The sequence below is a fragment of the Heptranchias perlo genome, chromosome 22 (genome assembly GCF_035084215.1).
Source record: "Heptranchias perlo isolate sHepPer1 chromosome 22, sHepPer1.hap1, whole genome shotgun sequence".
Taxonomy (NCBI): domain Eukaryota; kingdom Metazoa; phylum Chordata; class Chondrichthyes; order Hexanchiformes; family Hexanchidae; genus Heptranchias; species Heptranchias perlo.
Genome location: NC_090346.1, coordinates 3,382,138 through 3,407,969, shown reverse-complemented (window position 1 = coordinate 3,407,969; position 25,832 = coordinate 3,382,138). Strand labels below are relative to the sequence as shown.

Sequence of the window (25,832 nt, the reverse complement as noted above, 5' to 3'; positions counted from 1 at the left end):
TATGTGAAAGCTAGCAGCAATTGTGTTGTGGACCTGATGACAACTTGCACTTTTCACGTGACGAAACATTCCTTTTTCGAGGGGATTGGGTGCCTGGGCGGGAAGAGGGAGGGAATTACAGGGGGTGGCCAAAAAGGTAGGTTTTTAAGGAGGCTTTTGAAGGTGGAAAGAGAGGTAGCAAAAAGGTCGATTTTTGAGGAAGGTTTTGAAGGTGGGAAGTGGATTAAGAGGAACGGCGGGAGTAAGTTACAGATAAGTATTTAGTTTATTGATTAGTATTTTTGGTGAGTTTTTTTTAGTGGTTAGCTAAACAGATGACTAGCCTTAAAGCTGAACAGTTTTAAATAACCATTAGCTAACATGGTGGGACAAATGAGGCCTGTTGCATGCACATCCTTTGCCATGTGGGAACTCCAGAACACTGTGCCTTGGAGATCCACATATGCAGGAAGTGTCGCCAACTGCTCGAGCTCAGAGTTTCAGAACTTGAGGGGCGGCTGGCATCATTACAGTGCATACGGGAAGCTGAAAGTTTTGTGGATGGTACATTTCAGGAGGTGGTCACCCCACAGCTACAGATAGTTCAGGAGGAAAGGGAGTGGGTGCCCACCAGGAAGACTAGAAGGAACAGGTGGGCAGTGCACGAATCCTCTGGGAATTTGGCATTTACAAACAGTGTTGAATACCAGTGAGGATGATGACACCTTGGGGAATTGTAGTCAGAAGCAAATCCATGCCACTTTGGGAGACACTGCGGCATAGTGTGCACATGACTTCAAAGGTGGTAATCTCTAGATTACTCCCAGTGCCACATGTGAACAAGTACAGAAACAGGAAGATAATGCAGATGAATGTGTGGTTGGAGAAGTGGTGCAGGAGGGAGGGCTTCAGATTTCTGGGGCACTGGGACCAGTACAAGCTAGATGGGTTGCACCTGAACAGGGCTGGGACCAATGTCCTAGTGGGGAGGTTAACTTGTGTGTTGAGGGTTTAAACTAATTTGGCAGGAGGAGGGGAAGCAGGACATAGCAGCAGAGAGGAGAGACTGGGTGCATAGAAAACTGAGGGGCAAACAGCAACAGTATAAAGAATAGTGTAGCAAGAACAGGAATTAGATGGAGGAGAAAAGCAAAGCCGACTAGCATGGTGTTGGAATGTACGTGTGTTAATGCGAGGAGTGTTACAAATAAGGCTAAAGAGCTGTAGGCACAAGTTGCCACATGGGGTTATGACATAGTGGCTATAACAGAGACCTGGCTTAAACATGAGCAAGAATGGGAACTAAACAGTCCCAGCCACAATATATTCAGGAGGGATGGGGAAGAAACAACTAAGATTTTGGGGGGGTGGGGTTGGATGTGGCAGTATTGATCAAGGATAATACAGTTCTACAGAGGGATGATATTAAAGGTTTCATAGACTGAATCTATTTGGTTAGAGTTAAGGAACAGAAAAGGAGCTGTTGCATTGCTATAGTGAGAAGGAGATAGAGGAGCAAATCTGTCGGCAAATTTCAGATAAATGTAAAAATAATCGAGCAGTAATAGTAGGAGACTTCAATTACCCTAATATAGACTGGCAAAGAAACAGTGTAAAGGTCATGGAGGGTGAAGAATTCCTGAAATGAGGAATGAAGTAGAGCAAGTGGAGTGTGTTTCAGTGGGAGAACATCTGGGTAATAGTGATCATATAATTAAGTTTAAGTAGTTATGGAAATGGACAAAGAAAAATCAAAGGTGAAAATACCCAACTGGAAGAGAGCCAATTTCAGTGATTTGAGAAGGGATTGAGCACAGGTGGACTGGGAACAAAGATTGGCCAGGAAAACAATAAATGAGCAATGGCAGGCCTTCAAGGCAGAGATAGTTCAGGTACAAACTAAGCATATTCCCATAAGGAGGAAAGATAGGGCATCCAAAGCTAGAGCTCCCTGGATGACAATGGAAATAGAGGTTAAAATAAAAAGGAGGTTTATGACAAATGTCAGGTACAGAATACAGTAGAAAACCAGGCAGAATACAGAGTGTAGGGGGAAATTGAAAAAGAATATAAGAGCAGCAAAAAGAGTGAGAAAAGATTAGTGCATAACATAAAAGAGAACCCAAAAATCTTTTTTAAATATATAAAAAGTAAAAGGTTAGTCAAAGGAATGGTGGGCCTGATTAGGGACAAAAAAGGAAATAATCTTGTGGAGGCAGAGGGCATGACTGAGGTACTGAATGAGGACTTTGCATCTGTCTTCACAAAAGAAGATGAAGTTAATGTTGCAGTAGAGGAGGAGGGAGTAGAGATGCTGGATAGGATAGAAAGGAGGTGCTAAATAGGTTGGCATCACTCAAAGTTAACAAGTCCCCCAGCACCCAGATGGCCCGGGAGATGGAGCACGCGGTGTCTACCGGAACGCTTGAGGCTTTCCGCGACAGGTGGGCACCGCAGGGACTGGAGTGCATCCTGGACCAGAATAATAAAATTTTGATTTGACACTTGTTTTGGAAAAAAAAAAGTCCCCCAGTCCAGTTGGGATGCATCCTAGGTTGCTGAGGGAAGCTACGGTGGAGATAGCAGATGCTCTGACCACAATCTTTCTATCCTCCTTGGATTTGGGAGTGGTGCCAGAGGACCGAAGGATTGCAAATGTTATGCCCTTGTTCAGAAAAGGGGAGAGCGGATAACCTTAGGGATAAACCTAACTACAGGCCAATCAGTCTAACGTCAGTGGTGGGAAAACTACTAGAGACTATTGCCAAGGACAAAATTAATTCTCTCTTGGAGAGGCATGGGTTAATAAGGGACAGCCAGCAGGGATTTGTTAAAGGCAAATTGTGTCTGACTGACCAGAGGTGGCAGGGCAGGTGGTGTGTCGTAACTGCAGCATGTGGGAGTTGGTGGAGACCAGCGAGATCCCGAGCTATGACATCTGCAGTAAGTGTCAACAACTCAAGGAACTTTGGCTCAGAGTTGTTGAGCTGCAGATATTGCGATGCATCAGGGAGAGGGAGTGTTATTTGGGCACTTTGATCCAAGAGGCAGTCACACCCATTAGGTTAGGTAATAGTTTAGATTTGGTCACTGGTCAGGGACATGAGGATGTGACTGCAAGTCAGACAGGTATGGGGACCCAGGATGTAATGATGGAGGATTTGCAGCCTTTGACCTTGCCCAACAGTTATGAGGTACTTGCTACCTGTGTGAATGAGAACAAAGACTGCAGGGAGGATGGGCAATTTGGAGGCCATTCAAGTGAGGGGAGTGAAAAGGAATGTGGTAGGGGATAGTATAGTCAGGGGGATAGACATTGTTCTCTGCAGCCGCGACCGGGAGTTCCGAAGGCTGTGTTGCCTACCCGGTGCCAGGGTTAAGGATATCTTATTCCCGGCTGGAGAAGAACTTGGAGCATGAGGGGGAGGATCCAGTTATCCTGGTCCATGTAGGAGCCAATGGCATAGGTAGAACTAGGAATGTGGTTCTGCTGAGGGAGTTTGAGGAGCTAGGATCCAAATTAATAAGTAGAACCTCAAAGGTGGTAATCTCTGGATTACTACCTGAGCCACATGCAAATTGGCAAAGGGTCAAACAGATCAGAGTGTTAAATACATGGCTGAAAGAGTGGTGTGTGAGACAGGGGTTTCAATTCATGGGGCACTGGTACCAGTACTGGGAAAAGAGGGAGCTATTCCTTTGGGACAGACTCCACTTAAACCAGGCCGAGACCAATGTCCTGCTGAATCAAATAACTGGGGTGGTAGATAGGGATTTAAACTAAAAAGTTGGGGGCGGGTGGAGGGTTCAGGTAAGCGTAAGTTTATAAATCTGAAGAGAAAAGTCAAGGCCATATAGCAGTGTAGTGATTTGGGTAAAGTTAAACAGTGTCAGGAGGGGAAAGAGTTTAATGGTAATAGGGCATCAGTGAATAAGGTCAAATCAGGAAAAAATAGTAAAATGTTAAAATTAAAGGTTCTTTATCTGAATGCACAAAGCATTCGTAATAAGTTAGACACATTAATGGCACAAATAGAGATAAATGGGTTTGATTTAGTAGCCATTACTGAGACGTGGGTGCAAGCTGACCCAGGTTGGAAACTAAATATTCTAGAGTACTTGGCTTTTTGAAAAGGCAGACAAAATGGAAAAGTGGGGGGGGTGTGGTAGCCCTGATTAAAAAATGACAAGACAGTAGTGAGAAGGGATCTTGCCTCGGAAGATCAGGAAGTAGAATCAGTATGGGTGACGATAAGAAATAACAAGGGGCAGAAAACGCTGGTGGGAGTAGTTTATCGGCACCCTAACAATAGTGATACTGTTGGACAGAGTATTAATCATGAAATAAGAGGAGCTTGTAACAAAGGTAATGCAATAATCACAGGGGGACTTTAATCTTCATATAGACTGGACAAACCAAATTGGCAAAAGTACTTTGGAGGACGAGTTCATGGAATGCATTCAAGACAGTTTCCTAAAACAATACATTGTGGAACCATCCAGAGAACAGGCTATTTTAGATCTTGTGAAATGAGACAGGGTTAATTAGTAATATCACAGTAAAGGATCTTCTGGGAAAGTGTGATCATAATAGAGTTTCATATTGAGTTCGAGAGCGACGTACTTAAGTCCGAAACTAGAGTCTTAAACTTAAAGGCAATTACATAGGTATGAGAGGTGAATTGGCTAAGGTTGATTAGGAAATTAGATTATAAGATATGACCGTAGATAAGCAATGGTGAACTTTTAAAGAACTATTTCATAATTCTCAATGAATATACATTCCATTGAGGAATAAAAACTCCATGGGAAAATTGATCCTTCTGTAGTTAGCTAAAAAAGTTAAGGATCGTATTAGATTAAAAGAAGAGGTTTATAATGTTGCCCAGAAGAGTAGTAAGCCTGAGGATTGTGTGAGTTTTAGAAACTAGCAAAGGATGATCAAAAAATTGATCGAGGCAGAAAATAAAATATGAGAGTAAACTAGCAAGAAATATAAAAACCTGATTGTAAGAGGTTCTACACGTATGTAAAAAAAGAGATTAGCAAAAGTAAACGTGGGTCCCTTAAAGGCTGAAACAGGAGAAATTATAATGGGGAATAAGGAAATGGCAGAGAAGTTAAATATTTTGTATCTGTCTTCACAGTAGAAGGCACACAAAGTATACCCCAAAAATAGTGGGGAACCAAGGGTCTAATGAGAGTGAGGATCTTAAAGAAATTAATACTGGTAAAGATAAAGTACTGGAGAAATTAATGGGACTAAAAGCTGACAAATCCCTTGGGCCTGATGGCCTGCATCCTAGGGTTTTAAAAGAAGTGGCTGCAGAGATAGTGGATGCATTAGTTGTGATCGTCCAAAATTCTCTAGATTCTAGAACAGTCCCAGTGGATTGGAAGGTAGCAAATGTAACACCACTATTCAAGAAAGGAAGTAGAGCGAAAACAGGGAACGACAGGCCAGTTAGCCTGACATCAGTAGTCGGGAAATGCAGGAATCTATTATTAAGGACGTGGTAACCGGGCACTTAAAAAATCAAATGATTAGGCAGAGGCAACATGGTTTTGTGAAAGGGAAATTGTGTTTGATAAATTTACTGTAACTAGCAGAGTAGATGAAGGGGAACCAGTGGATGTAGTATATTTGGATTTTCAAAAGGCATTCGATAAGGTGCCACACAAAAGGTTGTTACACAAGATAAGGGATCACGTGGTTGGGGATTGATTAACGGACAGAAAACAGCGTAGGAATAAACGGGTCATTTTCGGGTTGGCAGGCTGTAACCAGAGGGGTGCCGCAAGGATCAGTGCTTGGGCCTCAGCTATTTACAATCTATTAATGATTTAGATGAAGGGACCGAGTGTAATGTATCCAAGTTTGCTGATGATACAAAGCTAGATGGGAAAGTAAGCTGTGAGAAGGACACAGAGTCTGCAAAGGGATATAGACAGGTTAAGTGAGTGGGCGAGAAGGTGGCAGATGGAGTATAATGTGAGGTTATTTAACTTGGTAGGAAGAATAAAAAAACAGAATATTTTTTAAACAGTGAGAAAGTATTAAATGTTGGTGTTCAGAGGGATTTGGGTGTCCTTGTACATGAAACACAGAAAGTTAACATGCAGGTACAGCAAGCAATTAGGAAGGCAAATGGTATGTTGGCCTTTATTGCAAGGGGGTTGGAGTACAAGAGTAAGGAAGTCTTGCTGCAATTGTACAGGGCTTTGGTGAGACCACACCTGGAGTACAGTGTACAGTTTTGGTCTCCTTACCCAAGGAAGGATATACTCGCCTTAGAGGGGGTGCAACGAAGGTTCACTAGATTGATTCCTGGGATGAGAGTGTTGTCTTGTGAAGAAGGATTGAGTAGAATGGGCCTATACCTTCTGGAGTTTAGATGCATGAGAGATTCTGAGGGGGTTTGACAGGGTAGATGCTGTGAGGCTGTTTCTCTTGGCTGGAGAGTCTAGAACTAGGGGGCATAGCCTCAGGATAAGGGGTCGGCCATTTAGGACTGAGATGAGGAGAAATTTCTTCACTCAGAGGATTGTGGATCTTTGGAATTCTGTACCCCAGAGGGCTGTGGATGTCCAGTCGTTGAGCATATTCAAGACTGAGATGGACAGATATTTGGACTCTAAGGGAATCAAGGGAAAGTGGAGTTGAAGTCTAAGATCAGCCATGATATTATTGAATAGAGGGGCCGTATGGCCTACTCCTCCTATTTCTTATGTAATCTGATTGAGTTCTTTGAAGGCAGCAGGGCAAGTTGATAAGGCGGTTAAGAAAGTGTAAATAGGGGCATTGAATACAAAATCAAGGAAATCATGCTAAACCTTTACAAATCACTGGTTAGGCCTCAGTTGGAGTATTTTTTTACAATTCTGGGCACCGCACTTTAGGAAGAATGTCAAGGCCATGGAGAGGGTACAGAGGAGGTTTACCAGGATGATACCAGGGATGAGGAACTTCTGTTATGTGGAGAGATTGGAGAAGCTGGGATTGTTCTCCTTAGAGCAGAGAAGGTTCAGGGGAGACCTAATAGAGGTATTCAAAATTATGAGGGGTTTTGATAGAGCAAGTAGGGAGAAACTGCTTCCTCTGGCAAGTGGGTCGGTAACCAGAGGTCATAGATTTAAAATAATTGGCAAAAGAACTAGAGGGGAAATGAGAATTTTTTTTACACCAAGGGTTGTTAAGATCTGGAATGCATTACCTGAAAGGGTGGTGGAAGCAGATTCCATAGGAACTTTCAAAAGACAACTGGACATGTACTTCAGGAGGACTAATTTGCAGGGTTATGGAGAAAAAGCTGGGGTGTGGGGCTAAATTGGATGCCTTTCAAAGGGCTTGCACAGGCATGACTGGCCGAGCGGTCTCCTTCTGTGCTGTAAGATTCTATGAAAATCAAAAGTGCAAGGGTGTGATGGGTGAATTCTCCATCACTGATGGTAGAGTTGAGGGTGGGTTGAGGGAATGCACAGTATCCAAGTTGAGAGTGGAGGATACTTGCTGGAATGTAGGGTTGGACAAGATTGCATAGCTGACATAAAATGTGACCTCATCATGTGTATCATTGCGCCTAAAAATTGCACGGGCATATTTTACACTGAGTTATGTATTAACATAATCACAAATGTAAAATCTGCCATGAATCAAGCAAACTGGCAGCTTAACATAGCATAATCGTTCATTTTTTTTGGAATCAAAAATATTCCTTGAGTGGTAATCTGGTACAGTTTTATTAATACAGCTGAAAATGGGTTTATCACTAACAAAAATCATTTTTGATAAAGGTGTTCAGTCCTCTGCCTGTGTGTAACCTGATCTCTGAAAATGATTCAGAAAAACTATACTGAAACGTTTCCTACTTTCATTGGTGTACACTAGTCAGTTTCTTAGTAAATTTATATTTTTTTACTATTTTAAAAACGTTTAAAACATGCCTACTAATGCCTTTGCGCCTAAGAAAACGATCTTAATTTTAAAGCCCTCCTTGAACGGCCGCAGGTTGGTACAATTGGCAGAAACTCACCGTCCTCGTTGTTTCGGGGTGGGGGGGGGGAGACGGTGGCCAGCTTTGTAGACGGGGCTAGTTTCAGTGATTTTTAAAAAAAAATGTAATTTTTTTAAAGCCATGCAAAAGATCGCTCAAGCTCTAATTATGCACGCAAATTATGCCGGACATAATTCGAAAGTCCACTATGTTTTGCGCTGATTCGGCCTGGATGTGCTTAAAAAGCCAGCGCAATCTAGTAGAAGCTCTGGGCCCTTGTTTTTAAATACTGTGTTGAAGCTATTTTGGAAGGTCCTGTATCTTGAAACACTACCACACATTGCTTATTGTGGATATTTGGGGTTAAGTCAATTTAAATGTGCAAATGCTAGTCATGTTCTTAAGAAAGCTCTCCCTTCTCCCCCCTTTCCAAATCAGCCTCTTCATCTTCTGAGTTATGGGTTGGAAATATTAATTTGTGAAGATATCTTTGGGTCAGTGGTTCATTGCTATACCACAGTTAATATTAGTCTGATGTGTAGGGATGGAGCAAAGATATTTGGAATGGTGGATTTGGAATGTGAGTGAAGGAAGGCATTACCTACCTAAATAAATTTTAATAGATAAGACATGTTTAGGATTGGATTCCTATTTAATTTTATTCTGAAAAGACCCAGATAACTTATTGGCAGTGGTGCTTATGTTATGTAGTTATTGTACATCTGAAATAGGAGCAGTTCCACATTCTTAACATGTTCTCTGCAGTGTATAGCTGTGTTTTGTGTGCTGCGATCTGCTTAAAATAGCTTCTACCTGAATGGTGCATAGTAACAGTAGTTAAGATTGTTGGCAAAAACATTGGGTATAACAAGATGATTTATTTAAGAGAATTAAAAACACTTTGTATATTGATTTTAATATAGAAAGTAATTCATGGTCAGTCGTGAAGTGTTTAAGGTCGTATGAGGGATGATTGTCCAATAACTCGAGTGAAGAAGTGGGCAGTGAATTATCAGGTTTTCGTGAGTGAGGAATAAAGTAATATTTTGTAGAAGGTCACATAATTTGCATATCATCCTGTGGGATAGATTACTCAAATCTGTTTGCTGTTGTTGCCAGGTTTATTGAATTTAATACGGTGAAAGGTGGGACGTGGGTTTTCATTGGGAGATTGCAGAATTTCGGTCATAATTCACACCAAGGGCAATGTCCACCCACTGTCCTCGTCCCCTGATTTTACAGTGAAGACTATTCCCAATCATTGTGCTGGGATCTGTTAAATTACCTGTTTGACATTTGCTAACTGTTGAATTATTTTTACATCCCCGAGAGAGTTGCATCAGGTGACTATTGTCTAATGTGAGTCTCCCTTCTCACAATTCCACACAAAACCTTGAGTGGCGATGAGAACTGATTTTCTGTATTTTGATTGGGTCGCTTCACATTGAATTAGCTGCTGGGTTTGTGCTGTATATTCCCAACAGTATTGGTGAGAAACTAGGGAGAGGAAGTTTTGTTTATATTCAGTTAAATGGCAAAAGAAACAAAACTGCACATGCTAGAAATCTGAATTGAAAACACATCAGTCAGCATTTGTAAAGAGGAAACATTTTGGGTGTAATGCCTTCGTCAAGGTTTATATGATTAGATTTGGTTGAGAATACAGGCTCCAGTTTGAGAGGTTTACACAATCTTAACTTTCAGATTTGTGATTATTTTCATAGGTGTGCTAATAGCGTGTTGATTTTTGTATTTGGGATTCAGTATTGCTGTTTTTTTTTTCCAAAAACAAACTCTGCAGGCTCTTTTTGTTTCTCACTTATAAAGTACATTTGCTGAAAATTCTAATTTCTGCACCCTCCCAAAAAGTACACCATTGACTATTCTTTCCCTTCTCCCATGGAAGTTGCTATCTTGTCAGCAATCAATATTGCAAAAGGAACTTTAAATCCCAAAGTTAAAATGTAATTTTAATTAGTAGGTAGACCTCCCATGGCACACACGGTATGTGCGAGATTATGGTCACTCTTTTAACTGCCTCTGCTGTCTGTTGCTGTTTCTCCCTGTTGTGCTTTCTGCTTCTAACTCTCTTCTCTTCCTCTTAATTCTTTTTGCTTCTGTCATTCTTTTCTTTCCTTTTGGATGAGAGGTGGTGAATGGCATGATGTGGTGGGGAAGGGAACCATCAACGTCTTCAGGCTTTCCTTTCCCTGGCAGCCCTTGTATGATTTTTCAAACCTCCCCCTCCCCCACCTTCGTTTTTCCAGTGTATATACTTTATGAAAGGCCCCTTGATGAAAATTGCTGTGTTTAGTGATTATTCTTCATGTACAGGTGCAGTACATGTGATTTTTCACATGAGGCTGTAATAACTTATGGTGAGACCACTAGCTACTTTTGGGTAAAGTGTAATGTTTTATTGTGTTTGCCAGCTTCCAAGTCCGCACTGACATATGGCCAAGCTTTTTGAACTACCAAGTATGAGGTTCTATGAGCAGCATAAGATTTACAGACTGATTGAACTGCATAAAACTGTACTTCTATTCAGAGTAGAATATCAACATTAGTTATAAATTAAATAAAAATGACATTTAATTTATTAGCACTCATGACTTCTACAGTACCTTAATGTTGAAGGCTGAGTGTACTACAGTTGTGCTTTCCAGCCTATTTGCAACTTGACCTTTATTTCCAGAGGGCATGTGGGAGAAAGTTAGACTGGCTGAGTTGTGGAATCTATTTCAAATGTTTTTTTCTTGTTCTTGTAAGGAATGACATTAAATTTGAAGTTTTAAAAATGAACCCCAGAGCTCTCTTAATGCTACCTTATAGTCATGCTAATGCAATTGGAAAGAAAATGTCAGCATTACTTGAAGCATTGTGGGCAACAGGTCTAAGAGGGTACTAGTTTATCAGATGTAATAGTTCATTTAGAACTGGGGGGAAGGGAGTGGAAAGTGGTGAGGGGTCTAGTGCCAACAATGATTTTTTTTCTCTCTGCCATAATCTCACATTTTCTCACATTTTTCACGTTCAAAAATATTTTTTTTAACTGTTTGTCCATCCAATATAAATTTAATCCTAGAAATTAAAATTATGAAGCAGAACCTGGGGATGTGACGATAAACTGAGGAAGTCAAATGTAATTTCGCCCCAAGATCTTTATTCAAGACGTTGTGGAATGTTCACTTGCTTGCAGAATTCAAAAAGAAAATGGTTAGATAAAGAAGGGAGCAGCAGAGGGATTTGGGCTCGTTGCCAAGAGAGAAAAATGGCCCATGTGGGCAATGAATGTTCTTTCATTTAACAGTTCATATTGAATGAAATAGAGTGAGCTAAAATGGCTGAGTTAGCTGGGCTGGTGAAGATTTTGGCTATCAGAACTGGAAATAAATGACCCCCCTGCCCCAAATAACTTTGATATTTTAAAAGAAATAGCTGTGCTGTGCTGGCAGCTTGTGCTCCTGTTAGCAGCTTGTCTCATTGAGCCTGACAAATACAGATTACCTCTAGGATTTCAGCTGCTACCAAAGCCATCCCTGATGTTATTAAAGAAAATGGCAGTAAATATATGGTTGCACCATATCCAGCTCTAGGAACAGGGGCACTCAAGAGCACCCATTGAGTAGATTGTCAAACTGCAGCGTGCCTGAAATTGGTAATAATTTTATTAAATTTATACAGTGCAAGCAGCATTTTGTAAACTTCAGTCTTGTTCGGGTTTCCATTCACTCTTTTCTATGATTTATTTGGTGATGATATGTACAATATGAACACTGTGATATTTGATTTAAATAACTGTTTTGTAATTTGCAAAGTGCTAACCGCCACATCTGCTATACTGCGCTTTATCTAGATGAATTAAGATCACCTAGTACTTCCTGCAACAAAAGAACTAGCCACTGCTACTGGTGTACACAGCAGGACTGGCTGTGTGTACCAGTATTTCAGTTGTGCAGAGCTTTGGTCAGACCCCATCTAGAGTGCTGCATTTAATTTTGGGCACCACACTTCAGCAAGGATATATTTGTCTTGGAGGGGGTATGGTGCAGATTGATCAGAATGATAGCAGGGTGTAAAGGGTTAAATTTTGACGACCGATTCCGTAAACTTAGCTTGAGTTTAGAAGGTTGATGCGAGATCTAACTGAGGTCATTAAAATGATAATGGAATTCAATAGGTTAGTTATATAGAAACCATTTCCTCTGGTTGGGGAACCCAGAACAAGGGGGCATAATAAAATTAGAGCTAGGGCATTTAGGAGTAAAATCGGAAGCACTTTTTCACACAAAGGGTAGTGGAATTCTGGAACTCTCTTACCCCCCAAAAGGCTGTGCATGCTAGGTTAATTGAAATTTTCAAGACTGAAATTGATAGATTTTTGTAAGGTAAGGTTATCAAGGGATATGGAGCAAAGGTGGGTCAGTGGAGGGGAGATACAGATCAGTCGTGATCGAATAGAATAGGGGAACTGAATGGCCTACTCCTGTTCCTATGTTAGTATGAGATGAGAATCTGTCAACATTGTGCATAAAAAGAATCCATGCAGTACAAGTTGTATACTGGTATCATCTTCAGACACTACTTTGATATCTTTTGAGAGCAAAAGTGCCCAGTAAGTAGTAATGGAATTAGATGGTATAAGTGTTTTTGGACAGGTAGCAAAGCTGGAAAGCTACAACAAAATATGCTTTTTAAAAAAAAAAGTGAACTGTTGCTGTTTTGAAAGGGTAGTTATCTGAAGTCCATTGTCAGCTTGGCTCAATGATAGCACTCTTGCCGTAGACTCAGGAAGTCATGGATTCAAGTACCACTCCAGAGACTTGAGCACTTAATCTAGGCTGACACTTGAGTGCAGTACTGACTGAGTGCTGCATTGGTGAAGGTGCCGTCTTTCAGATCAGACATTAATCCAAGACTCTGTTTGCCCATTCAAGTGAGGAGTTCTCCCAATATCCTGGTCAACATTTATCCCTCAACCAACACCATCAAAATCAAATTATCTGGTCATTTATCTTATTGTTTTTGGGACCTTGCTATGTGCAAATTGGCTGCTGTGATTAAGTACACCGTTAACTGCACTTCAAAATAATTTGTTGGCTGTGTAGCACTTTGGGATGTCGTGAGGATCTGAAAGGCACAATATAAATGCAAGTTTGTTTGTCATTCTGTAATTGTTCATGCTTTCGTAATACCAGTGTGCTAGGTAGAGGTTCAAACTGTTTAGTGAGAATTAGAATGGGCAAATCCAATGTCATGAGGTCCTGCCCATGTAGGAAAATATATTCTGCCAATATTTATTTTAAGTTGATATCTTTATAATGTATACAAGATGGTGTAAAACCTTGTAACACGCTGCAAAAAATTCCCTTGATTGGGATTGCTTTCTGTTACTTGATCATATAAGGAGAAGAAAGGCAGTTATACATTCTCATAAGGGAGGAATGGTGTTGAAACACAGACCAATGATCTCTGCACTGGCCTCCCTGATTTACTTTAGCTAGTGCCATTGGAGGCCAGAGATCTATAATTTCCTTGGCTAAAAAGAAAATTCTCCCCCTCCTGAAGTATTCGCGTTCACTGGCAACTGCTGGTCATGAAAATGTGGGATTCCAGTGCTGCTTAGCCTTTGGAGGTTGGGCCATTAGAATTAGAGCGGGAGTACTGCATGTATATAGCCAATGTAAAAATGCCCTGAGAGTTTAGTTGCAAGATTGAAAACAAAACTGAGCCCGGAGCATTCACAACATTTCACTGCTTTTGTATGTTGAATATTCTGGTAAAATAAAGTGCACTGTTTTTTAGGGAAAACTTCATCGTATACCTAATGAGGTACTACTTTTCCTTCAACTAAGCTCTTCAACTTCAAACCACATGATAAAGCTTACTGCCCAAATGGTGGTTGACGTTGGTCATGTTCTCACCAACAAACAACTATCACAATGTCCCAGTAAGTACAGCACAGGAGGAGGCCATTTGGACCATTGTGCCTGTGCCGGCTCTTTTGAAAGAGCTATCCAATTAGTCCCATTCCCCAGCTCTTTTCCCATAGCCCTTTAAATTTTTTTTCCCTTCAAGTATTTATCCAGTTCCCTTTTGAAAGTTATTATTGAATCTGCTTCCACCACCCTTTCCAGATCATTACAACTTGCTGCGTTTAAAAAAAAAGTTTCCTCATGTCCCCTCTGGCTCTTTTGCCGATCACCTTCAATCTGTATCCTCTAGTTACGGACCCTACTTCAATTGCAAATAGTTTCTCCTTTTTACTCAGTCAAAACCATTTATGATTTTGAACACATATATCAAATCTCCCCTTAACCTTCTCTGTTCTGAAGAAGAACAACCCCAGCTTCTCCAGGGTCTCCACATAACTGAAGTCCCTCATCCCTGTCACCATTCTAGTAAATCTCTTCTGCATCCATCTGCCTTGACATCCTTCCTAAAGTGTGGTACCCAGAATTGAACAAAAGTTTGCTAATGACACAAAGATAAGCAGCATTGTAAGCAGTGTATATGGTAGCATAAATTACAGAGATATATTAATAGATTAAGTGGGCAAAACTGTGGCAAATGGATTTCAGTGTAGGCAAGTGTGAGGTCATCCACTTTGGACCTAAAAAGGATAGATCAGAGTACTTCCGAAATGGTGAAAAGCTCGAAACAGTGGAGGACCAAAGAGACTTAATGATCTATGCACATGGACCCCTAAAATGTCAAAAAGGCCAATGGAATGCTGGCCTTTATATTTAGAGGACTAGAAGGGGGTAGAAGTTATGCTACAGCTGTACAAAGCCCTGATTAGACCACACCTGGAGTACTGTGTTCAGTTCTGGGCACCGCACCTTAAAAAGGATATGTTGGCTTTGGAGGGAGTATAGCGTAGGTTTACGAGAACGATAGCAGGACTCCAAGGGTTAAATTACAAGGAGAGATTACACAAACCAGGGTTGTGTTCCCTGGAATTTAGAAGATTGAGGGGTGATTTGGTCAAAGTTTTCAAGATATTATGGGGAACAGATAAGGTAGAGAGAGAGAAACTATTTCTGCTGGTTGGGGAGTCTAGGAACATAGGAATATAGGAACTGGAGTAGGCCATTCAGCCCCTCGAGCCTGCTCCGCCATTTGATAAGATCGTGGCTGATCTGTGATCTTAACTCCAACAGCCTTTGGTTGCCAAAAAGCTATCTATCTCAGATTTAAATTTAGCAAGTGAGCTAGTATCAATTGCCGTTGGCGGAAGAGAGTTCCAAACTTCTACCACCCTTAGTGTGTAGAAATGTTTTCTAATCTCACTCCTGAAAGGTCTGGCTATAATTTTTAGACTGTGCCCCTACTCTTAGAATCCCCAATCAGTGGAAATAGGGTGGATAGAGAAAAACTATCTGTTCCCCTTAATATCTTATAAACTTCGATCAGATCACTCCTTAACCTTCTAAACTCTAAACCCAATTTGTGTAATCTTTCCTCGTAACTTAACCCTTGAAGTCTGGGTATCATTCTAGTAAACCTACGCTGCACTCCCTCCAAGGCCAATATGTCCTTCCGAAGGTGCGGTGCCCAGAATTGCTCTCAGTACTCCAGGTGCGGTCTAACCAGGGTTTTATATACCTGCAGCACACCTTCTGCCCCCTTGTACTCTCGTCCTCTAGATATAAAGGCCAGCATTCCATTAGCCTTATTGATTATTTTCTGCACCTGTTCATGACACTTCAATGATCTATGTACTTGAACCACTAAGCCCCTTTGGACATCCACTGTTTTTAACTTTTTCCCATTTAGAAAGTACCCTGTTCTATCCTTTTTTGATCCAAAATGGATGACCTCACATTTGTCTACATTGAATTCCATTTGCCACAGTTTTGCCCATTCACCTAATCTATCAATATCGCTTTGTAATTTTCTGTTTTCATCTACACTGCTTACAATGCCACCAATCTTTGTGTCATCGGCAAACTTAGATATGAGACTTTCTATGCCTTCATCTAAGTCGTTAATAAATATTGTGAATAATTGAGGCCCCAAGACACATCTCTACGGGACTCCACTAGTCACATCCTGCCAATGTGAGTACCTACCTATTATCCCTATTCCCTGTCGCCTTTCGCTCAGCCAACTTCCTAACCACGTCTGTACTTTTCCCTCGATTCCATGGGCTTCTATCTTAGCTAACAGTCTCTTATGTGGGACCTTATGAAATGCCTTCTGGAAGTCCATATAAATAACATCCATTGACATTCCCTTGTCCACTACTTGAGTCACCTTCAAAAAATTCAATCAGGTTTGTCAGGCACGACCTACCTTTCACAAATCCATGCTGGCTCTCTCTGATTAACTGAAAATTCGAGGTGTTCAGTCACCCTATCCTTAATTATAGACTCCAGCATTTTCCCACAACAGATGTTAGGCTAACTGGTCTATAATTCCCTGGTTTCCCTCTCCTTTCTTAAAAAGTGGAGTGACGTGTGCAATTTTCCAATCTAGAGGGACAGTTCCTGAATCTAGAGAACTTTGAAAGATTATAGTTAGGACTAGGAGACATAGCCTAAAAATTAGAGCCAGGACTTTCAGGAGTGAAGTTAGGAAACACTTCTACACACAAAGGGTGGTAGAAGTTTGGAACTCTCTTCCACAAATGACAGTTGATGCGAGCTCAATTAATTTTAATCTGAGATTGATAGATTTTTGTTAACTAAAGGTATTAAGTGATATGGGGCTAAGGCAGGTATAAGGAGTTGGGTCACAGATCAGCCACTATCTCATTGAATGGCAGAATAGGCTCGAGGGGCTATATGGCTTACTCCTGTTCCTATATTGCAGCTGAGGCCCAACCAGTGTTTGACACAGGTTTAGCACAACTTCCTTGTTTTTGTACTTAATGCCTCTATTAATAAATCCCATATGCTTTTTTAACAGCCGTCTCAACTTGTCCTGTCACCTTCAAAGATTTGTGTATGTGCATCCACAGGTCTCTTCCTGCACCCCCTTTAAAATTGTATTGTTTAGTTAATGTTGCCTCTCCTCATCCCACCGGAATGAATCACTTCACACTTCTGTGTTATATTTCATCTGCCATGTGTCTGCCCATTTCACCAGTGTGTCTTTGACCTCCTGAAGTCTGTTACACTCCTCCACATTGTTTACTACATTTCCGAGTTTTGTGTCATCTGCAAACTTTGAAATTGTACCCTTTAGGTCATTAATACATATCAAAAAGAACAGTGGTCCTAATACTGACCCCTAGGGAATACCAGTGTATACTTCTCTCCAGTCTGAAAAATAGCTGTTCACCACTACTCTCTGCTTTCTGTCCCCTAGTCAGTTTTGTATCCACGCTACCATGGGCTTTAATTTTGCTAACAAGTCTATTATGTGGTACTTTATCAAATGCCTTTTGAAAGTCTATATACACATCATCAACCGCACTACCCTCATCAACCCTCTCCGTTACTTGATCAAAGAACTCAATGAAGTTAGTCAAACATGATTTTCCTTCAACTGACTTTAATTTATAAGCCCATACTTTTCCAAGTGACAATTTATTTTGTCTCGGATTATTGTCTGTTTTAAAAAAAAATTCTCCACCATTGACATTAGGCTGACTGGCCTGTAATTGCTGGGTTTATCCCTCTTCCCCCTTTTTTTGAACAGGGGTGTAACACTTGCAATCCTCTAGTCCTCTGGCACCAACCTCATATCTAAGAAAGATTGGAAGATTGTGGCCAGAGCCTCTGCAATTTCCACCCTTACTTTCCGCAGTAACCCAGGATGTACCCTATCTGGACGGGAGACTTTTTTCTACTTTGAGTACTGCCAATCTTTTAAGTACCTCCTCTATCTATTTTTATCCTATCCAATATCGCTACTATCTCCTCCTTTACTGCTACAATGGCAACTATATAGCTTTTAAAAAAAAAATGGCCTGTAACATATGCCAAGATGTTTCTCATTCTGTATAAAATGTTTTCTTGGATGGAAGGGAGTGTGTGATAGTTGGAGTGTGTGCGATGGCTCAATTACAGTTCGTATCCCAAGAGACTGGTTACAGTTCATGTCATTAGGGTCTATATTGAATGTATTAGTCCTGTAACACAGGCTTCATACAGCTGCAGCCTTTCTGTGTTCCATCACAAGAATGGAATTGGAGCATAAATTCACTTACATTTTCTACCCCTGTGATTGTGGAGTAGTGTGGAAGTGGGACCTAGAAATGCAGGATGCTTCCCTATTGACCAGTGGATAAATTCACAATGAGATGTGGTATTAAGCCATTCAAACCATAAAAGTCCTAGATTAGATCCCTGACCTGTGCTGAGCCAACTGAATTCAACTGGGGCAGCAGAGGATGTGATGCAGTCAGACTCAGCTTGTAGTGTTGAGGAGGGGGGAAACTAGCCAGGATGCCAGCACCTGATTTGCTATCCACTGATCTCAATGGAAAAACTTAGTTTACAATTCTGGTACTGCGTACAAAAGTGCAAAGAATAGTGTAGATCCAGGGGACTGGAAGAGATATAAAGAACAGCAAAGGAAGACAAGAAAGATGGTGAGAGCTGAAAAAAGGAATATGAAAAGAAACTTGCAAGGGATATCAAGATTAACATAAGTTTTCACAATTATATTAGAAGAAAAAGGGTAGTCAAGGGTAATGTGGGCTCTTTAAAATCAGATGTGGGTAATATTGCAAATGAATTTAAGGAAATGGCAGACTTGTTGAATAATTACTTTGCTGTCAGTCTACATATTAGAGGAAGAGGATAATATATCTGACATTCCAGGGAAACTAATAATGAATCAAGGACTTGAACTCACTAAAGTTAATGTAAGCAAGAAAACAATATTAGAAAAAATAATGGCTCTAAAGTCTGACAAATCCTGAGGACCTGATGGTTTCCACCCCAGGGGTTTAAAGGAAGTAGGTGAGGAAATTGCAGATGCTTTAGCCATAACCTTACAAAGCTTTCTTGATTCAGGAATTGTCCCTTTTTAAATTGAAAAATTGCAAATGTAACTCCATTATTTAAGAAAGGTGAGAGAGAGACCTGGAAATTATAGACCTGTTAGTCTAATATCTGTTGGGAAGTTATTGGAATCTATAATTAAGGACAGTGTGACTGAGCACTTAAGAGAAATTTGAGCTGATTAGAGAGAACCAACAAGGATTTGTAAAGGGTAAGCCATGTCTCACGAGCCTAGTTGAATTTTTTGAGGAAGTAACTAAAGCAGTAGATAGGGGAATGTGTATGGATATAGGGATAAAGTTTATATGGACTTCCAGAGGCAATTAATAATGCTCCACATAAGAGACTATTAGCTAAAATTAAAGCTCATGGAATTGAAGACAAATTATTGACCTGATTAGGCAGTAGAGGACAGAGAGTAGGGGTAATGGGTATGTACTTGCATTGGAAGGAAGTGACTAGTGGTGTCCCACAGGGATCTGTGCTGGGGCCTCAACTATTCATTATGTTATTTAAGTCATTAATAAATATAATGAGCCATATAATCCAAGTTTGCTGGTGGCTTAGTAAGCAGTGTAGACGGGAGCATAAAATTATATAGAAACATTGATAGGGCAGGTGAGTGGGCAAAACTGTGGCAGATGGATTTCAATGCAGGTAAGTGTGAGGGCATCCATTTTGGAACAAAAAGGGATAGATCAGAGTATTTTTTAATGGTGAAAAGCCAGGAGCAGTGAAAGTCCAAAGAGATTTAGGGGTCCATGTATATCGATCACTAAAACGTAGTGGTCAGGTACAAAAAATAATCAAAAAGGTTAATGGAATGTTAGCATTTATATCTAGAGGACTAGAATATAAAGGGAAGGAAGTTTTGCTACTGCTATACAAAGCCCGGCTTAGATCTCATCCGGAGTACTGTGTGCAGTTCTGGGCACCGCACCTTAGAAAATTATATCTGCCATGGAAAGAGTGCAGCCCAGATTCACCAGAATGTTACCAGGGCTCCAAGGGTTAAATTATGAGGATAGATTACATAAACTAGGCTTGTATTCCCTGGAATATAGGTTAAGGGGTGACTTGATTGAGGTTTTTAGGATTTTGAAAGGAACTGATAGGCTAGATAGAGAGAAACTTTTCCGCTGGTGAGGGGATCTAGGACAAGCGGACATAACCTTAAAATCAGAGCCAGGCCATTCAGGAGAGTTTTTGGAAACACTTCTTCACGCAAAGGGTGGTAGAAGTGTGGAGCTTTTCCTCCCCCAAAAAAGCAGTAGATGCTAGATTTTTGCTAGCCAAGGGTATTAAGGGACCTGGAGCCAAGCGGGTAAATAGATCAGCCATGATCTCGTTGAATGGTGGAACAGGCTCGAGGGGCTGAATGGCCTACTCCTGTTCCCATATTCCTAAGAAGAGTACTGGATTTAGTAGTGTAAGTGCAGGGAGCTGGCTCATCGACAACAAGTCTCCTGGAATTTGAACAAGTGCTAGTATAAAACAAAAACAAAAGTGCTGGAAATACTCAGCAGGTTAGGCAGCATCTGTGGAGTGAGAAACAGAGTTAATGTTGCAGCTCGATGATCTTTCATCAGAACTGAAACATCGACTTTAAATGTTAATTGTGTTTCTCTCTCCACAGATGCTGCTTGACCTGAGTGTTTCCAGCATTTTCTTTTTTTATTTCAGATTTCTAGCATCCGAAGTATTTTGCTTTTGTTTAAAGTGCTAGTCTAAAAATTGCTTGTGTATAAGGAAAGTATCAGGATTGTGTTCATTCCGCCCCCCCCCCCCTTTCCCCCTTGTTCTTCACTGCTCAAATTTAGGCTCACTCATGAAGATTGCTTATTTCGGAAAGATACCAGAGTGCTGAATGGAACAATACCCAAGCCTGAATAACTGCATTCAGGCAAGGAGGGGTAAGAGGAGAAAATTATAGAAGGTGCCTGAAGATTGGAGGGTAGCAAATGTTGTGCCTTTGTTTAAGAAGGGCGGCAGGGAAAAGCCTGGGAACTACAGACCGGTGAGCCTGACATCTGTAGTGGGTAAGTTGTTAGAGGGTATTCTGAGGGACAGGATATACAGGCATTTGGAGAGGCAGGGACTGATTAGGAACAGTCAGCATGGTTTTGAGAGAGGAAAATCATGTCTCATGAATTTGATTGAGTTTTTTGAAGGGGTAACCAAGAAGATAGATGAGGGCTGTGCAGTAGACGTGGTCTACATGGACTTCAGCAAAGCCTTTGACAAGGTACCGCATGGTAGGTTGTTACATAAGGTTAAATCTCACGGGATCCAAGGTGAGGTAGCCAATTGGATACAAAATTGGCTTGACGACAGAAGACAGAGGGTGGTTGTAGAGGGTTGTTTTTCAAACTGGAGGCCTGTGACCAGCGGTGTGCCTCAGGGATCGGTGCTGAGTCCGCTGTTATTTGTTATATTAATGATTTGGATGAGAATTTAGGAGGCATGGTTAGTAAGTTTGCAGATGACACCAAGATTGGTGGCATTGTGGACAGTGAAGAAGGTTATCTAGGATTGCAACGGGATCTTGATAAATTGGGCCAGTGGGCCGATGAATGGCAGATGGAGTTTAATTTAGATAAATGTGAGGTGATGCATTTTGGTAGATCGAATCGGGCCAGGACCTACTCCGTTAATGGTAGGGCGTTGGGGAGAGTTATAGAACAAAGAGATCTAGGAGTACAGGTTCATAGCTCCATGAAAGTGGAGTCACAAGTGGATAGGGTGGTGAAGAAGGCATTCGGCATGCTTGGTTTCATTGGTCAGAACATTGAATACAGGAGTTGGGATGTCTTGTTGAAGTTGTACAAGACATTAGTTAGGCCACACTTGGAATACTGTGTACAGTTCTGGTCACCCTATTATAGAAAGGATATTATTAAACTAGAAAGAGTGCAGAAAAGATTTACTAGGATGCTACCGGGACTTGATGGTTTGACTTATAGGGAGAGATTGGATAGACTGGGACTTTTTTCCCTGGAGAGTAGGAGGTTAAGGGGTGATCTTATAGAAGTCTATAAAATAATGAGGGGCATAGATAAGGTAGATAGTCAAAATCTTTTCCCAAAGGTAGGGGAGTCTATAACGAGGGGGCATAGATTTAAGGTGAGAGGGGAGAGATACAAAGGGGTCTAGAGGGGCAATTTTTTCACTCAAAGGGTGGTGAGTGTCTGGAACGAGCTGCCAGAGGCAGTAGTAGAGGCGGGTACAATTTTGTCTTTTAAAAAGCATTTGGACAGTTACATGGGTAAGATGGGTATCGAGGGATATGGGCCAAGTGCAGGCAATTGGGACTAGCTTAGTGGTATAAACTGGGCGACATGGACATGTTGGGCCGAAGGGCCTGTTTCCATGTTGTAACTTCTATGATTCTATAAATACTACATTTTTGTGAGGAGGGAAGGAAATGTAAATATTAAGCTGTATCACTTGGAATTTTGCATTAAATCTGAGGTGTACTGTAGTTTTGGGAAGACATGTCACATTTAATTTTTGTCAGCATCATTTCTAGTTGCCTTAAGCAGCACATATACACTTTAATATTCTTTTGCATTTCAAATCCCAGGAGTTTTCCTTGAAAAAAATTGAAGACTTGGCGGGAGATGATTCTGGTCTTTGATTCTGTAGCTCAGATTTATTTTTTAAAAAAGCTTGCTACAATTAAGTGGTTTTCCACAATGCAGGATGCATTATTTTATTAAAATCTGGTGGTGATTTAAAAGGCTTTGTGGTGTTATGGTATCAAATAGGAGAGCCAGATAATATTTTAGTTTTAATATTTCAATGCGTTGTGTATATTGGTTGTTTTTTGCTTTATAACTTTTTCAGTGGCTTTCTTACCAACGACCAACTCATAACACCACTTTTTTTTAAAATAACAAAAAAAACTTTCTAATGGTCAATTGTCAGTTTAAGTGATACCATTGATTTTTTTTCTTTTTCTTTTTTGATCTCTACAAGTTTCATCCAAGTCTGATAGGTACATACCAGCTCATTTCTGGTACACCTTCCATTGCATTCCTTTTGGGCAGTGAGTGGCAGCCTGGTAGTAAGTGGAAGAATAGGTGGTACGTAGGATGGAGGCTGAGTGGCAGCCAAAGCCGTTCATGAACAGAAGAGCGAGCCCTAGGCAAAGCAAGGAGTGAATGGCAGGATAAGGTCACGGTTTGTTGAGTAGATGCCTGGGAAGGAGGGCCTGAGGTAGGGAATGGAGCAAGCCAAGCTGAGGACTGAGGCCTATGAGCATTGAGACCTGGGGAGAGTGTGATTGGAGTAGTGGTTAGGCTAGTTCTGAAGTGGTTCTGGTGCTGACTGGGTACGGAACTTAATGGCTAGCCTTATGGAGGTAAGTTTTTTTTTCCCTTCTCTATTGAGCTGTAAGCAGTGGCCAACAGGGAACTACATTTTTTTTTAGCGAGCTGATTTCCCCCCCACCCCCACATTACTTAGTGGTTTGTTCACAGTAGTGACAATGAACAAACAGAAAATTGGAGCATGTGCACAAAATTAACCAATCTGCTAAGTTGCTTGAGGCAGTAACTTTCACACAAGTAATACATCTTTGGTTGCAGATCTCTTTGTACTCAGTTTATTCTCCCAAAGCCGCTACATGTTCGTTTTTGTGTTTCCTTGAACATTATTTTCATTCTCGGGGTGTGTAAATAAAAAGGAATTCAAAGTCTGCTTGTGGTGTTATGAGTGCTCTTGTTTAGGGTGGAATATCTGTACTATGTACTTCATTTATAGTGAAGATTCACTCTGTGCTATTGGGGTTTTTTTGTTGCTGGAGTAGCACTGTGCTGGCAAATGAGTGAAGCTCCATCACTACTGGCACAGGGGAGTAGGTGTGGCTCGGCTAATTATGCTGGTGGTGCTTGGTACTCAATGCCTAAAACAGAAAGTCTAACATTCCTTAAGTGGATGAGCACAAAATTCACAAAAAATATATAGTTTGACTTCTGTTTGCCAGAAAAGGGGTATGAATTACACTCTTGCAGTGATGAGATTTTGCCATGTGTCTTTTTTAAATAAAGTCTTTACTGATTATTCTTTTGGCTTTTGTTTTCAATTTATTTTTACCTCCTTGTGTTGCTATCTGTCTTCCTCTCTATTTAGATTTTTTTTAAATTCTGTCTCCCAATAGTAAATCTGAGTTAGGGTAGGTACATAGCAACACCAAAACAGGCCCATAACCTCACCATTCAATCAACTGATAAAAGTCTGCTTAGGTTATCCTTGTGACACTTGCTGCAACCTTAATTAATTTGTAAAGTAGATAATAACTGGTAAATTAGTCTTTGCCTTTACTGTGCAACTCAATACCCACTGGTTTGCGCATCCCCGATTTTAATCGCTCCACCATTGGCGGCCATGCCTTTAGCTGCCTAGGCCCTAAGTTCTGGAATTCCCTCCCTAAACCTCTCCTCCTCCTCTACCTCTCTCTCCTCCTTTAAGACACTCCTTAAAACCTACCTCTTTGACCAAGCTTTTGGTTACCTATCCTAATATCTCCTTACGTGGTTTGGTGTCAGATTTTGTTTGATAACGCTCCTGTGAAGCGCCTTGGGATGTTTTACTACGTTAAAGGCACTATATAAATGCAAGTTGTTGTTGGTTTTAAACAACCTTTATCAGTTGATGACTCTTGCTGCATTTTGTAATTTATAACACGTGGCTGGGAGATAGTTTCCAGATTTTGCTGAAGTGATTTTGTGATCTGCAGTTTCAGGCTGCATTCTATTTTTCTGGATTGAATCAACAAACAAGGACACTTGTGAGAAACACGTGATAAACAGATTCTTGATTATTCCCTGTGAAATATGGTTTTTAAAAAAATTTACAAGTAAGGTTGTCTAACTTTTGGCTAAGTAGCCTTATTCAAGGAAATAAAAATATATTCAGAATCCTTCAGTTTTGTATTGGCTACCGTGTATTTCAATTTTGTAACTTCTTTATAATATTTAATTGTAGTTTGGTATGTTTTGTTACATGATTGTTAATGGTGGCCATTCTGATATGGTACTTTGAACCTCATTAGTCGTTTCAACATCTTTTTGTATAGGATATGTAAATGAGAAGGCGCAGTGGGGTACTAAGCCGCTCCTTTCTTGTTTAATAAAGGCGCTTCTTGGTTTCACATATCACAAGTGCAGTGTCTAATCCATTTTGCGTCACTCCTGTCAGATAATGTTACAAAGTCTCAGTCCTTTTAAAGAGTGCTATTTGTGACAGACTTGGGATAAACAGTGACCTACTTTTCAAAAGACGTTGCTTTATCTAGCATGTCATCAAAACAAACTTTTTTTTAAAATTTAAGGCTTAAATAAATGAAATATTCTAATTTGTTCTGTTGAAATGAAAGCACATCTGAGTATCACTGTCTCCTTTCTTCATGTGTAGAGGGGTCTGCAATCTTTCTACATTTGTTCGGAAGAGATATATTAGGCTGTAAAGCAGCAACCTGATGTGAATGTGCTTGGTCTTTTCCAGAAGGCAGTTTAACTTGGACACCATGTTCCATAGTAACATCCAAATAAGTTCCATCTCCTACATGTAAAAATAGATAGAACTAAGAGGGCTGGTCCAAATAAGAAGCTTTTTCTAAAAAAAAAATCACATTTAAAAAAAAAATGGGTGGCAGTAGTGGTTCAGATTGCAGGGGTGGAGATTGTAGCTTTGAATGGATACTTTACAAGCTAAAATTTTAGTGCTATCTGTGAAGCTTTGAACCTCCAAAGCATTGTTCCAGCCCCTAGTTGTGAAATGATTTTCTGTGTACAATAAAATTGTACTAATATCCTGCAAGAAGTAGGACATCACAGGTTTAGCAGACATGAGCAATATATCATAGTGAAACATAATGAATGAGAGCAGATTGTCTGCA

The 25,832-nt window shown here is 40.6% G+C and overlaps 1 protein-coding gene across 2 annotated transcripts in view; it reads left to right on the top strand.

The window, feature by feature from the left end:
• The window catches only part of LOC137340408 (protein tweety homolog 3-like), a 157,555-nt gene that overhangs the window by 1,550 nt on the left and 130,173 nt on the right, over window positions 1-25,832 (top strand). The window lies entirely within an intron of this gene.